Source organism: Nansenia antarctica, assembly GCF_963989245.1.
Source record: "Nansenia antarctica genome assembly, chromosome: 18".
Classification (NCBI taxonomy): Eukaryota; Metazoa; Chordata; class Actinopteri; order Argentiniformes; family Microstomatidae; genus Nansenia; species Nansenia antarctica.
Window position 1 is genome coordinate 9,775,701 of NC_137691.1, and position 13,452 is coordinate 9,789,152.

Genomic DNA, 13,452 nt, shown 5'->3' on the forward strand with positions numbered 1-13,452 from the left:
TTCTAATTCGATTATTATAGATTTCTATGCTCCGTTCTTTTGTTTTTTGTTCCCCTCCTTTATTGTATTGTTTTGATTCGTGTCATAGAAACATATAGAAAAGAAAACCCAATTTACATTTACAGTAAAACGAAAGGGACTACCGGTACTATACCTGGTCATGGAATTTTTGCTCTGACGTAATCTTCCGGTAAGCAGTCTTTACGACACTCCCATTGTGGTGTGGGCTGCGCCGTGTGTCTAACAAGAGATTAGACTGTATTGCCCACTGAGTGCACTCCTAGTCTCCTACAATAAACATGTTTGTCAATTTTATGTTGATTTGCTACGGTATGTCACCCTGGTTCTCTGAGGGAGATGAGGGAGAAATGTCATTATGCGATACTGTACTCTATTTGCTGAAACCTTATTCAATCACGCCTGGAACAGGCCTGACCCCGCCCCAGCACAGCATACAAAGTCCATTTCTGTTTACATTCTGCAGTTTGTGAAGTACAGACTTTTTAAACGTCAAGCCCATACTTTCCCCCGGACTTTACCATATCACTTCTTCAATTTCCCTTTCTCTGAAGTGCACCTACTGCAGTTTACCTGTCCTGGTAAAGGGAAGTGATGGTTGGAAATCCCCACATCCTTTACCTGAAAGGTCAGGTTCCACCACACCTGTGTGTTGTCTCGTTCTCTAAATTTAGATGACACATTTTGTTGACGATCCCTCTCTGAATGTGGCTCTCCTAGAGACTAGGCTGGGGGGGGATGGTATGCCTACTGTGGTTGGTTATTGACAACTACTCACCACATGACATGTATATATATCTGATATCTGTGTCATATCTTATCTTCTAATCATACCATCTGTCTCTGCTGTGGGCTGTTTGGAAACCAAGCAGAAAGCCATAGGCTACAAATCCCCTATGGTTTCCCGTACTGTAAAACTGAAAACCGTAAACTGGTTTTCCAGTTTAGCATGTTATCACCTCGGGGGAATTGAAAGGTCAAGTGATGAGCTGATTCTGAATGGCTCCATGTCTTACGATTGTTTTCTCACATCCAGTATTGCCCCATGTATTATGGAATATTTTCAGCTCAACAGTCAATATGTTAATAAGTAACTTTGTGAATGCAGGGCCAGGTTTCAGTTTGAAAGTTCCAACTATCTGAGGTCAAATATTCATTCTTTAGTTGGCTTGAAATTAAGAAAATATACGTTTTTTTATTGTGTTATCAGTTTAGAGCACTCCACTTATTTCAGGGAATAAGTATTGGAAGTAGTATTGAAAAAAAAGTCCAGAAGTATTGGAAAAAATCACATTATGCCCAAATAATGTTTGAGTCTCATGTTCAGTCTGTTTGAACTGATGCCGTCCAAAAGGTGAAGCCTCTTCCGGAGCCTCAAAGCCAAAACTCAGAGGCTATCCCCCAGGTGATCAGGCTCATGAACAAGCCTACTGTAGACGATAACTATCATCCACAAGCACATCCCATGCATACAGACTACCTTAACCTTAAGCTCACAGCCACGTTACTACTGTCACTTATGTCCTGTACTATTGACACTTTTTATTGAATTATGCCTCGTACCTTGTTGTCTTGTGCTGCAATGTCAGGAACCGAAGCCTAAGAATTGTACTCTCTTATACTGGTGTAATATGATGTAACAATAAACTTGAAACTAATGTAATGTTTAGTATTAGGTCAACAATCCTTTACATGCAATAACTGCCTGAAGTCTGCGACCCATTGACCCCACCAGACGCAGGGTATCTTCTCTTGTGATGGTCTACTACGCCTGTACTGCACATCTTCAGATGTGCTTTGCTTTGAGTTTTTTTTTGCATAAAATCTTATCAGGAAATTAAAATGCATGTTCAGTTGGATTAAAAACAGAAGATTGACTTAGCCAGTTAAGAACGTTCCACTGTTTGGGACCTTTCTTACTGTATTATGATGAAGCACCATCCAATGAATTTGGAAGCATTGTACTGAAGCAGAGAAGATGTGATTGTACAGTTCAGAATACATTCTGCTGCTGCTGTCAGCAATAACATAATCAGTAGACAAGTCAGTTGTTGTGGCAGCTATACTGTACATGCCCAAACCATAGCACCCCCTCCACCATGTTTTAAAGATTAGGTGGTATTCTGTACATTTTGGGCAGATACCTTTTCTTCCAAACTTTCCTCTTGCAAACACCTCCTTTTTGAGGATAACTAGTGGATTGCACCTTGCAGTGAAGCCCATGAAGTTCGGCAGGTGACGTATACTGTGCATGGCAGTCTCTGACACTACCTCCTGGAGAGTGTTACTGATCTGTGGGACAGTTGTTTTGGGGGTTTTCTTAATTACAGTGAGCATTCTTCAGTCATCCACTGTAGAAGTCTTCCAGGACCTACTAGCTCGTTTGCGATCGCTGAGCTTACCAGTGCAGTCTTTTAAATGATGTTCCAAACTGTTTGCAGCTCATCCAAAATGCCGCTGCTAGGGTCCTAACAAAAACAAAGAAATTTGAACACATTACACCAATACTGACATCCCTGCACTAGCTACCAGTCTCTCGGAAAATTGAATTCAAAATCCTCCTAATTACATACAAATCACAAAATGGTCTTGGACCAAAATACATATCAGATCTCCTCCCATTTTGCCCCTGTTGTATGACATGTGCTATACAAATAAACTTGCCTTGCCTTTCCTTTCCTTGCCTTGCCTTGCCTTGCCTTGCCTTGCCTTGCCTTGCTGTGCCTTGCTGTGCCTTGCCGTGCCTTGCCTTGCCTTGCCTTGCCTTGTAAATCTATGGTTCTGATTGACCTTTTCTGACATTTCAGTCTCATAATGGCTCTCTTGACTTTCATTGACGTCTCTTTGGTCCTCATGTTGACAGACAACAATAGCAGACTCCAAAGGAAAACACAAAGCTTAGAATCACTACATTGACAGCTCGCTGCACACATGATATGACGGACTAACCAGAAACACCTGTCAAGCCAATTGTCCCATTACTTTTGGTGCTCTGAAATAGGAGGACTATGTATACAAAGTGTTCTCATTTCTAAATGGTGAAACCAATAATGTACACAAATACACATCAAATAAAAGCTGTAAATCAGTACTTTAACATCATCATAATTGTTTGATTGAGTATAGAGCCAAAAGATTAACAAACGCTCCATTGTCCCATTACTTCCGCAGGATACTGTATCTTTACATTCTGCAGTTTGTGACGTACAGACTTTCCATAGAAGTTCTCTAGAGCCGACAGGTTTGGAAATGGGAACTAAAGCAACACTGGAGGGGTTGGATATTCCAGGAGGAAGTGAAACATGCTGAGAGCAAGACTGGGCCCATCCATGACATCATCCTTGTGTCGTAGCCCATGGCAGGCTGACAGCACCAGTCATGATTCATAAAACAAAGAGCAGGAAATGATTGACTTGGAAGGGTGGGGATTCCAGATAAATATATAAATGGAGTTTTAATATACGACTATAGACAGATAAGGCACTGTAAGGAGAGGTTTGGCTGTACAGAGTTCGATAGTACTGGATGTTGTTTGATGAGGGTAGACAGAAGTCACTGTATGTTTCTATTGATGGTACGATGCCCCCTGCTGGTGAAGTGGTGATATGACAACCAGTACGGTCCGTGAGACAGTTCTTGTCTTCCAGTGTCTGTATAGGCCCTAAAGCCTAAACATACAGTACATGTATCCACATGTTTCCACTGTTGATACCAATTCTCACGTTTTAAGCTATAACCTGAAACCTTTTTTTAAATGTTATTTTATTTAACCTTTAAATAACCAGGAAAAATCTCATTGAGATTAGAAATCTCTTTTACAAGGGTGTCCTGGTCAAGACAGGCAGCAGCACAATTAACTAAGGGCTGCAGATATATAACAGATATGCAGATAAGCAAATGTCTAATTGGGCCGCATTTCTGTTTTTACTGAAGTGGCTGAGTCCCTTCTGTTCTGCTTTTTCTTCTTTTAATTGGGGTAGTGGTGGTCTAGTGGATAGTGAGTTGGACTTGTGATCGGAAGGTTGTGAGTTCAAATCCCGCCTGAAACCACACCACTACTAGTGTGCCCTTGAGTAAGGCACTTAGCCCTCAGTTACTCCAGGGGGAATGTCCCTGTAATTCGTAATTGTAAGTCGCTTTGGATAAAGGCGTCTGCTAAATGGCCAAATTATTTAAATTATAAAATTAGATATATAACAATGTACAATTAAAAAATAACTAACATTTCACACACAGGCCAGAATTGTATCTCCTTGTCAGCATTTATGTATTTCTTAATATATTTTCTTTTGAACTTCCATGGATGCAATACTTACGGTATTATCCTTTGATTTGTCTCGTTGTGTTTTGATTTTCTCCCTTTATTTTCTTCCTATTTTGTTTTATACTTCTTGTAGAGCGCATTGTACTGCATTTGTGTATGAAATGTGCTATATAAGTATATATATATAAGTATATTTCTCTATTCTCATTCATATGCATAGCAGTATGCGCTTATTTCTCTGCCTCTACGCCTCTGTAATGCTCTCACTGCCAAGGAAAATAGACTTGAAGCGTAAAATGATGCTGCTTTGCCACCTTATGTTATTGTTTTTATTATTATAATTATTATAATCATAATTATAATAAGAATAAGAATACAAATTATTATTATTATTGTTAGAATATTGCATTATTGTTGTTAATTTATTGTCATATTGTTGAAGAGTTAGCTTGCCCTAAGCATTTTGTTGCAATGAATACCTTGTATCAATGATACATAAACTTGAATTTGAATTTGCTTCAAGTAAGCCTTGTTTCACAGACGTGCTGCTTTTGCATGTGGTCTAACATCTCACAGATCACAGTGAGTTGTTAAATGTTAGTGCCGTGGCGGCGTTGGTATTGTTTGGCCGTTAGCTTACAATGCATGCAAGAAAGCTGTGGTATATGTTTTTGAATATTAACACAACAGTATTTTAATTGTTCTGGTGTAGGCCTACCATGGCGAGAAGGACAGCAGGTCCTGGGGATTAGGCTACATGGCTGGAAGCTTTCCACTTGCGGTTTGATCTTCCCTTCCCCAATCAGATATCCTGATAAAGCATGGAATAGCATGGAAATTCCAAGTCCAAATCAAGTGTAAAATATAAGTGTGCTTATATAAGTGTGTCAAGGAAATGTATGTCTAGCCTATATTTCACAAGTTGAATTCAAAGACCTAAGTTTATGTACACAAAAGGCCTATTTCTCTCAAATTGTGTTCACAAATGTTTTAAATCTGTGTTAGTGAGCACTTCTCCTTTGCTGAGATAATCCATCCACCTGACAGGTGTGGCATATCCAGATGCTGATTAGACAGCATGATTACAGCACAGGTGTGCCTTAGGCTGGTCACAATAAAACGCCACTGTAAAATCTACAGTTTTATCACACAGCTCAATGCCACAGATTTTTTTGCCACGAGTTTTGAGGGAGCATGCAATTTGTATGCTGACTCCAGGAATGTTCACCAGAGCTGTTGCCTGTGAATTGAATGTTCACCATAAGCCGTCTCCAAAGTCGTCTCCAATTCCAATTCCAATTCTCTGAAATGCCTTTGGAGACGGCTTGGTAGAGAATGCCTTTGGAGACGGCTTGGTAGAGAAATCATAGATATGATAGAGAAATCACCAGCCCAATCCTGTAAGTACCCAATAAAGATGGAGGGATTTGATTCTGTATGGATGTTAGGAAGCTTAATAGTGTACTAGCCTATTGATTTGTATCCCATGCCCAGCATAGTTCCGCTGTTAAAGAGGCTTGTCAGGCCCCTTCTGGTCTATATCATTATGCAGTTATGCCCTTTGGACTTCAAGGAGCACCTGTAACATTCCAATGTTTCAATGGATATTGTTCTCCAAGATTGTGGCAGGTTCTCAAGTGCTTTCCTTGATGAGGTCATCATATACAGTGTGTCCTGTTACACACCAACTCAGTACCTTGAGGCGATTCTCAGGAAACCACAAGAACCATCAATGAGAATAAGTGTTCCTGGCCCCAAGAGGAGGTGAAATACAGGTAGAGAAATATATATATGTGCACTTCATTTGTGCCTCTGTTCAGGGTCGCAGTGAATTGAAGCAAGGCAAAACTGGTTTTCTAGAACTAATGCAATGATCGAGTTTGTATCCTACAAACCTGAAATTCAAATGAGATAATTCAGTTCCTATTTCGGTAGCCTGGGACATAACAGAGAATACTTTTTATTTCCTATTTTGTCAGTCCACAATATTTTGGTACTGCTTCGAAATTCTACCTCACTGCTCACTCCATTTGTTTGTTTTGTATCATCTTAACCACACTCTGATAATAATAGTAGTGTTAGGGGACATCTTCTGAGTGCTTTAGCTTCCTTGCCAAAAACAAAACATAAACAAAAATAAAGTGAAAATCTTTATACTCCATGAGTATATCCAGTAATCAACTTTACACAGAACGTTGATGGCCCCTCTATCAACCAGGATGCTAATAGAGTAGAAAGCTATAACTAGTAAAGTTACAATGACGTCATAATATGACTCGCCTGTCAATCAACACAGTGTGCCCACTTACTTACACACTTGTTTTAATTATGTGAGCATGTACAACGTGAAAAGCCATTGAAGGGTGCAAAGGAGGGGGGTGACATGGGAGAATTTGGGGAGATTGAACACCAGACGGGTGGCAGGATTCTATATGAGCTGCAGAGATTCCAGCTAAGAATGCATTGCAGTAGTCAAGGCGGGAGATCACAAGTGTTTGGACAAGAGTTGTGCTGTTTCTCTGGTGAGGAATGGACGTATTCTTCTGATGTTGTAGAGGAAGAATCTAAAGGAGCGTGCTGTGGCTGTGATGTTCACTGCACAGGATAAGCGGTTGTCAAGGATCACCCCAATGTTCTTGGCTGTCTGAGAGGAGGTCACAGTATATACTGTACCAACATAGTATAGAGTAGTATATACCAACATGAGCAGTTGCATAGTCAGTTAGGACACCTCAAATTGTAATACACTGTGCAAAGTGAGCTTGATTTAAGCAGAGGCAATTTAGGATTTCAACCATAGAGAGGGTCAGATTCATTCAAGCTTGTGTAACTCACATGCTACAATGTACAGTAAAAGAAGACTGGTCTTCAAGTCCACAAGATGGCACTCTACAGCAGGGTTAATCTCAAACCCTTTTCATTACAGTAATAAATGATCAGGACAGGACAGTAATCGTGATGAAATTGATTGACTAATACAGTAAATGTTCCATCGATCATGGATTTGGTGTGGTTGGCAAACACATTTCAGAATATTTTAATGGATTTACTTTCTTCATTGGATTTCATTTCAAACAACATAGATAATTGTTGTCAGTACATTGAGAACTCAAATGATAGATTTACAACAAAGAAAATGAGTCTCTCATTTACCCCTCTACTGTATGACATTTTATTTTTCAGCCCACATTATTATGACAGACACACGTTTCTTCTGAATGTTACTCATATATATTGACAAACATATATCTATCTAAATTCTAAGCCAATACAAAACTAATTGATTTAAAATACGTACTACAATCCATTTTAGGTTTCACCTGTATTCATGAAGTTACTGTACTGTAAAACTACCACTTACTGCACATTGTTGCCCTCAAGCAACGAACACACATTTGCATAAAGTTGATACAAATATAATATTTTCCCCATCAAAAATCTAATTTGTGTTTTTTTTGTGTTGCACAATACTGGTATATAATATTTAATTTACACATAAAATAATCTATAATAATGAAATACCATGCATCTACTGTCCTCACCTGTAGCACAATTTCAACCACTGTAAGTGGGAGGATGTTAACATGCCATTGAACATAGTCATGTGATGAAATTGAAAAAGGAAAAGTATAAACAGTATATGGGGAGTGGGGAATAGCAGGGACTATGTAGTGGTTTGTTTCCTGAGGGCAACTGTGTACAGTAAATGTATTTAATATTTTTGTAACATGTACATACATTATAAAGCTGTAAATTCAACATCTTAAGTTATGAATCTACGATGTCTTAATCTTCAACCCAGAAGCAAGTCTTATATCAAACATCAACTTATATAAACCTTTTTTTTCTATCACCCAGTCACAGCTGGAAGGTCAGTTGAGGTGTGCTTCTGGAGCGTCGAGTGTCGCAGCGGAGAAAACGACTGTAAAATGAATGTTGCCTTGAAATCAAAGGCTGGAAGATAAATGAAGGGGGTGAAAATCACCTGGAATAGAGAGGTGTGGGAGTAATTATTAGTGATTGAGTTCCCCTCATGGGTTTCATTAGTAAGGGTCCACGCACACAAGCTCAGCTCTGTTTCTCCATGCCAAGGCCCGGCACAGTTTATTTTATCATCTTAAATCTAACAGTTAATACCTGGATATTTTCAGCATAATATTGTCTCTGGCAGAGAATGCTAGAAAATGTATCCTCACAAAAATAAACCCCGACGTCCACACGTCAAGTAATATGAGGGCCATGTGCAGCTAGGTAGGAGCGATGACGGGGGAGAGAGAGACAGGGGGAGAGGAGGGGGGAGAGGGAAAGAGGGGAGAGAGGAAGGGGGAGAGGGAAAGAGAGGGGAGCAATGGTGGGGAGGAGGTGAGAGACAGGGAGAGAGGTGGGGGGGAGTGGGAAAGAGGGGAGAGAGGAAGGGGGAGAGGGAAAGAGAGGGGAGCAATGGTGGGGAGGAGGTGAGAGACAGGGGGGAGAGGGAAAGAGATGGGGTGTGAAGGGAGAATGGGAAAGAGGAGATAGAGAGAGAGGGTGAGAGAGAGAGGGGCAAGGAAAAAGAGAGAGGAGAGAGGGCAGGACACTGAGTGTATGTGTGTGTGTGTGGGGGGGGGGGGCTAGGGCCACCATAAGCCACCATAGACATATCACCTGCCAGGGAGGACATCCACAGGTCTACCTGTTAGACATGTCACCCCCCAGAGAGGACATCCACAGGTCAAAACCTGCAGTAACCTGTAAAACCTCATAAATTCCACACAAAAGGGTTTACTTACTAATGGCGTGATCAAACACAGGTGAATATGGAGTATCGAAACATACCAATATGTACAGTACATAGAAAATAATCTCCTGAAATAAGGACCATGATCATGATCTAAACTGGATTGCAGTGAAAGAGCCCTAAGAGAACCAATAGGCGACAATCATCTAGCACTTTATCAAAACCCAATGCGCCTCTCCCTCTAAACTGGCAAGCATTAGCCAGCAGGGAGAAATAAGGTAAACATTTCCATCCTGAAAGTAAATGAACGGACCTGACCACTCAAAGCCACAGGCACGTAAAGCAAACACCTGCAGCTCAGGTGGAAAAGCAAGGTCAAGGGTATAGAAGTCTCTTTCTTCTCGGCTGTCCGCCTCAAACGCATACGACTGCTGCTGTACTGTCTGAAGTTTAAACAAGCCTCAGTCATTATCTGTAGGAGGGTGTGGTCACAGGAGCTACACCACGACCGACCGGGTTAGTCCCTGGAGCATTGCCAGAGCGACACCACCAAGCTGTAATATATGTTCACTCAGGGTAACCAAATAAATACATGCAAAATGACAGGAGCTGCGATTTTCCATGGTAAGAAATGTAGACAGTCTCTATGTGTACAAAAACAACATTTTCAGACGAATACTTAAATGCGTAAATGGTTATCCTGTACTTCGGACGGTCATAACATTTACTTGGAAGAATAAAATATCAAGTCTGTTTATTTCCATTTTCATTAGTCCATAGACGTTCTTCTGTCCTTACCAAGGCCTGATTCTACTCGATGAAAACATCCCCTGGGAGAAATGTCTGACAATATGCAACGAATAAACAGAGTGCAAAGTGATCCGTAATATATTGTTTTGTCCACCTGGAACCTTTCAACCTTCTGCATGGATTTTATGTTTTCAATCTGTTCCACAATGAGAGAGGACATAGCCTAAAGGGGGCACTGGTGCATTTGTTTAGGACTGCTTTGGCTTCACTTTGTAGTCAATTAAGTGCTCACCACAAGCCCAGGATCAAATCTACGAACCAAACGATCTACAGGTGGGGCTAGTTGTGACTAGGTCACAGGCCTTGGGACAAGAGACAATGAAGCTTATGTTGAACTTGGGGAATCTATGTGCACATTTTTATACCTCGTGGGAATGAAATGTGCAAACCTTAATTTGTTTTTCTGCCAAATGGCTGACCCGCCACTTGTGTTGTTATGTTAAAAGATGGGGAAACGTGACGGCTCTCAAATCCATAGACAGATAGACATCGTTTTGGATGTAAAGGGCTCTGCACACAGCGTGCGATTTCTGTTGCGCGTCAACGTTCCATTTTGAAGTTTGAATGGAAGTCTATGAGAACATACAACAGAAATTGCATCGCACGCTGTGTGCATTGGGATGCGATGTTTTATGATTTTCTCATAGACTTCCATTCAAACTTCAAAATGGAACGTTGACCCGCAACAGAAATCGCACGCTGTGTGCAGAGCCCTTAAGGATGCAATACAGGATATTTAAATGCTAGTTTTAAACACATGTTAAAGCTACACTCTTTTGCACATTTGAAAGCTATGCTGTGTTGTGCCTTTAACAGGTTCTAAAAACATTTTGTCACCTGGTTACAGTACAGTAGGTCTCGTCATTTTTTTTTTTTTTTTTTTACTTTCTTTTTATTGAGATGTTACAGATATACAAAAATAATACTTTTCAGTTTTGGTTTGTTTTTACACAAAACACAAACATGTCCCAACCCTCCCACCCCACAAAATCCCAAGTGGTGCATCCCAGGACGAAGGATATAAATAAACAACAATAAATAATAATAATAACAGTGGTGATAGGTAATGAAGACAGTACAGGTAAGTAATCAAAGAGATAAAGAGAAATAAAGTGCAATTCATTTGTAAGTGAGGATAGATGAGATGGTCGTGTTGGTCTGTGATACCATGTCTGTTATGATTGTAATATGTCCCTCTCTAGAACGAGATGATGTATCTCTAGGGGTTTATCCTGATAAATAGATTCACAACATATGTCATCACTCAGCATCCAGCGCACTTGCATTGTCAGGGAGGGTTTTTAGTTTGTTGAAATAGGATATTATTGGGTTCCAGGTGAAATAAAAGCGGTCTTTGGACCCCCTAAGTGTATATTTAATCTTTTCAAGTTTCAAGTGAAGCATAAGGTCAGTCAGGTCTCGTCATTTTCAATTAAACTTAATTTAATCTACATGGCACCTATAAATAACCTCTAAATGATGTGATACATCAACTAAAAGGACATCAGTACAAACCTGTCAAATATAGCAGTTACCCACTGCTTCCAAGAGTCTTGACCTTTTGAGGAACCTTCTATTGCTGAGTAATACTTTTAAAGTAACACAAAGACGTAGGACAGGTTTCCAAGCGCCTACTCAAAGCTTTGGAAGGTGGTTGGGTAACAAATTGACTATTTATTTTATTGGGCTAAACTTATGGCAATGATATTTTCTGTGGTTTCTGAATGTGATCCCATCTCAATAACAGCAGTGGACACATTTATCCCCACAAAGTTATTATTATCGTTGCATGGCAGTACCTAGAGCGAGCACAGTGGCAATACTCTCACAAAGGGGTACCTTCTTGCTGTTGCATGCCGCCGTAGCACGAGGTCAACCACAAGCTGAGACATATTTCCTTTGGGCTTTTTTCAAACATCCTGAGAACAGAATACATCCAGGACAGTTGGCCTGAGAATGTGCTGCGTGTTTATGTGTGTGTCTGTGTCCAGCGTGAGTGTATGTTTATATGTGTCTGTGTCCTGAACTTTACCCGTTGGGGCTAAACACAGAAGGTATATACACACACACCCTCAGGTTCCTTAGATACCGTCGCTGTCTGACACAAGCACATCAATGCTGCTACTCTCTACTACTCCAAGGTTTTGGAACACAAATGGAGCGATCCAAGAAGGGTCTGAGGTAGAGGGGTGGGGGAGGAGGTTGGGGGGACAGGGATGAGGGGTGGGGGTGCGGGAGGAGGCGGAGGTTGGGGGATGGGGAGGAGGGTGTGGGGGGGGGGGAGTCTCAGGGGCATTGTTAATACTTGGTCCAGAGAGGATCCTCCAGCCGTCAGTATACAATCTGGGCCCTCTTCCTGCTCCACCATCTTCTCCTGGATAGAGATATTGTTAGGATTTGATTCAGCCTGTGTTAATAATAGTCCATTTGCTATGCTGAGATGAGACTAAATAGTTTAGACATTTCTAAAAATAACTTTATAATCAAATGTAAGGTAATATCAGGTTATAAAGGACAATATTGACAGAGTTTACCAGAGGAGACCATATATTTTGTATAGCATGACAACGCATAGAGAGTCATTCTATAAACTGCAAGAGGAGGCCTTACCATTCTCCTATGCCTCTCAAAATGATATTTGAAATGTCGCTGTAAACAGTCTAAACAACCCAGTCCCAGTGTATTATAATAATTTTGTTGTTCAATCAATCTTACCCTTGAAGGTCATATTAAGGTCAAATGATATTCATCAACATTCAATGGGTATCATTTGTTGAAATGACCAATTAACAGAAGGAAATCTTAGATATTGAGCCTTTAAAATTAATTAAAAGGTCTGCTGGCTGAATAGAAGGGATCACATGGTTTAAGTCCAAGTGACATGCTCACTTTATTCAATCGTCTGTGACGATTGATCATCCCCAAACAGACTGTGGTATATGCGACTGGGCTACAGGTAAATGAGAAATGGTAAAACATACAAAAACAACAGCTCCTATTTCAAACCACCGGAGACCAGTCTGTCTGCCAAATTTCAAAAGTTAACCCTGGTTTTGGCATGTAATTATTTCAAAAGCACAGTCTTAGCTAAATTTATGACACCAGAGAAGTTGGCTTGCCTTTTGCCATTATAAATAGACTGAGTCCAAACTGAGACTCCTATTCACTCTGACACGGTTTCCGGATTTCAGGGACAAGTTGAAATCAAGCTTATTCCTGCACAATGAACGTGTATGTTTGAATTCACATCATACTGCCATATAACTTGAATTGCATGAGAAAATCTGCTATAGTAAATACATAGAATGGCCTTATTGAGGTCTAAAATACAGTGCCCTCTGTAAGTATTGGAAAGATTAAGCATTTAGCTTCTTTTAGCTCAATACTCCAAGAAGAGGTTATCAACTTTAATTCACTGTTTTCTTTTTTCAGATTGGTTTCACCATTTAGAAATGACAACCCTTTGTACACACAGTCCCCTATTTCCGGGCTCAACTGAATAATTAGGACAGAACTTCTGACATCGTTTCTTATGTAATATTTGAGAATCAACCAGAGGTCAGTCTCAGACCACTGACACAGAGCTTTCACGCTCCTCATATCATAAATATCTATATTATAGAATATGAAGAATAAAGTAATT

At 40.3% G+C, this 13,452-nt stretch overlaps 1 protein-coding gene across 3 annotated transcripts in view; it reads left to right on the plus strand.

Moving 5' to 3' along the window:
- mmp24 (matrix metallopeptidase 24) overlaps positions 1-13,452 on the plus strand; it is a gene marked incomplete at both ends in the record, with an annotated part of 367,122 nt that overhangs the window by 184,139 nt on the left and 169,531 nt on the right. The gene's annotated exons all lie outside the window — the stretch shown is intronic.